At 35.8% G+C, this 3,339-nt stretch overlaps 1 long non-coding RNA gene across 1 annotated transcript; it reads right to left on the reverse strand.

Moving 5' to 3' along the window:
- Window positions 1–1,399: 1,399 nt before the first annotated feature.
- LOC125520057 lies at window positions 1,400–3,000 on the reverse strand. Its single transcript, XR_007288428.1, has 2 exons — window positions 2,618–3,000; window positions 1,400–1,633 (listed from the first exon to the last, which is right to left on the reverse strand). It is a non-coding gene; the product is annotated as an uncharacterized LOC125520057 (long non-coding RNA).
- Window positions 3,001–3,339: the final 339 nt, after the last annotated feature.

Here is a 3,339-nt window from a genome sequence, read left to right on the forward strand (position 1 = left end):
CCTTTAATACTACGGTGTTTCCTATGACTCAAGAAAGAGAAAATGAAACTACGAAAACAAAAGTCTTCATGCTTCATGTTCCTCGCATGAATATCAAGTCTTCACAGTCACACCAATTTGTTCACTTTCAATGTCTTCAAAAAGTCTTCAGAAATCTAAGGTCTTCAGTTGAAGACATTCATTTTTAGGGGTCGACTTTCTCCATAAATATCAAACTCCTCATAGACTTACAGTGCTGTGTACACTCACAAACGCATTAGTTCCTTAACCTATAAGTCTTTAATACACCAAAATCACTAAGGGGCACTAGATGCACTTACAATCTCCCCCTTTTTGGTGATTGCTGACAATATAGGTTAATTTTTCAACGGGGATAAACATATGAAGTGTAAATACTAATATTGAGGAATTTGATTGCAAGATATATAAGAACTCCCCCTAAAGATGTGCATAGTGAGGAATTTGCTTTTGAAGCAATGCACATTTGAAGAGTAGAATCATGGAGATCTCCCCCTATATCTTGTAATTCATACATGCATTTAACATATGATATGAAGAATTTGAAATGCATGATGAAATATGGTGGCTGATGTAATTCATCATGCGTGCATTATCATACATGAGGAAATAGCATGCAGAAGAACATAGCAAAAGTATTAGACCACTATCGGACTTAAGTTTACAACTCGATCCAATAAATCATCAGAAGAACGAGAGTTGTAACTTAGCAAAAAAACGCCCATATAAATAGACCCGCTTGAAGACTAACTCAAAATTTCTCCCCCTTTGTCATCGAATGACCAAAAGGGATGGAAAGTGAGGACTAACGCCCCTGAAGAATATCATCACTGAGTCGATGGAGGAGCGCCAGCATTGTTGGGGTCGGTTGTTGAAGTAGGCCTGCCACAATGTGGTCCAAATCTGCATGCTCATCCATCTCACACGATGAAGAATAAGAGCTGGCCACCAAGTGAGGAACTTTGACCTTCTTGAATTTCTTCGAAGGTAGCTGAGACCAGTCAAAGTCCTGCCACTACAAGAGGAAGCCCCCTTCAGCAACGCATCAATGTGTTGTTGTATGGCCATATATGCGTTGTTAAGATCTACACCAACGGATTAGTATGTGTTGCCGTTGGTGGCGTTGAAAGCGTCTACAACAACATATATTCATGCGTTGGTAAAGGACCCGTAGAAGCGTTGTTAGATAGCAACATATACAGTTAGGGCCTAACAACAATTCATATGCGTTGTTGGCCTGCAAAAAAGGATGTTCAAAATGTACATAACCGATCCTTGCAAACGAGTATAAGCTTTGCAAGATTGCTTGAACAATTAACGATATTTTACATATACATATTGCCATCCAGAATTATTGGGATAGTGCATAGAAGCCATAATATGATAAACAAAAATATCTCATATATTGAACCAGATATGTTGCATTACAAAGACCACGATCCAAAGATTACATGATGTGAAACTATCTAGTGGTAGCCCAATTCCCGAGCTTGCAATCAACTATAATGTTTGAAACATCAATCAATACAATGACATTCTATTTATCTTGTGGTAGCCTCTTTCATAACCTTGCAACCAAAACTTGGGCCATGTATCATCAGTTTATCTTGGCAATCTACAACAATAATAAAGTGAGTAACTTAGGGAAAATTAGGTCAATAGAGAAGTCAAATTTGAAGGAGGAGCACCATAGAGTGGTTGAAGGCCATGCCATTAGTAGCACTATATGCTGTAATGGAAAGTACTACCCTACATGTGACAAAACATTTGATCATTGTTTTCTTATGAACAAACCTGCTATATGTCAGTTGAGTTAATAAACCATAAAATGAAAATACTAATTAGTAAGAAATGAGGTACATGCCATAAATAAAATAAATATCGTGTGCTTACATACAGGAAACAAGTTTAAACTAATGAGAACTTGCATAAATCATAGAAAAACTAATTAAGTTACTCTGTTGAAAAGTACAATGGCAAAAAAATCCAATTCAAGATTCTATTGCACAAGAAGTTCTCTAGCATTTATGCTCCACATGGTAAAAAGATAACTAAACAAGTAGAGATGCTTAAATTAGTGAATCATAACAGCAAGATAAAAAAATGGCCACTGCTAATGCTTTCATACAGCATAGATGAGTATCCACATGAGAACATTGCAATGTTGCGAATCCCATGTTTCTTTAAGGGAACATTTGATTCCTATGTTTGATTTCCTGGCTCTAGTGAATGTTCATAAAATATCAAAGTTAGAATAAGATGGTGAATATTATTCAGATTTGCAAAGATAGTTGAACAATGGCCACATCATTGCTCCCAGCAAAATAAATGAACTAGATATTAAGGATAAGCAATATAAAGTGGTACTTTTATGATATATTCAGTCCGTAAAAACTATTTCCTGCTAGCTGTTATAATTTTCCCTCAGAATAATAGGGGAAAGTCCAAATGATAATATGACAGTTCACTTAAACACATTTCGTTAGACGAAATATCTAGCTTTATTATTCACTTCAAAACTTTTCGAACTGTATGGCATAACCCAATTACAAAATAAAATTTGAAATCAAATATATTTATACGAGGTAACGACAGGTACCTCGTAATATATCTCAGCTTGATAAAACCTGTTCTGAATATGATAGTATTGTCCAACATTGCGCAAAGTTGATCCAACCCTACAAGAGGTAGTAAAACATGTTTTGTGCAGAACAAGTTAAAGTAGGTAATTTATATGAAATATCATAAGAATTGACTAGTGTACGCAACAGTGATCAGGATATAATATTTAGTTCTCTACTATACAAAGACACAAGTGTACGTCATTCTTCCACTCAAACAACAGTACACACCGAGCAGGCATAGATGCATAGCACGCACCATGGAATGGAAACTTATATCATGTTACCTATGCATCCCACTATCCACTCTAATTTAACCCTAAAAATAGCCATATGTTCACTCTTACAAAATGAACCGAATCAGAAAGTCTAATCTCAAACTTACAGTACATTATATCAGTAGGTTCAAATGATTTCTCCAGGATTTCAATTGCTTCTAGATATAATTGTTCAGCTTTCTCATACTCTTTGCTTAACCTATACAACTCCACCTACAATACTGAAAACAGAGGAAAGAAAAAGAATGACTCTTCAGGCAAAACCAGTATTTAAGATAGCTTTATGAAAGCCCACCACATGACAGGATGTGGCCTGGCCTTTTAAATCCGTGTACTGAAACCATTGAGTGACAATGTGTGAAATTCAACCCATACAAACCTAACGTACTGGGAAAACATAGTGATACATTAGTATTTTAGTG

The sequence above is a fragment of the Triticum urartu genome, chromosome 1 (assembly GCF_003073215.2).
Source record: "Triticum urartu cultivar G1812 chromosome 1, Tu2.1, whole genome shotgun sequence".
In the NCBI taxonomy this organism is placed as follows: Eukaryota; Viridiplantae; Streptophyta; class Magnoliopsida; order Poales; family Poaceae; genus Triticum; species Triticum urartu.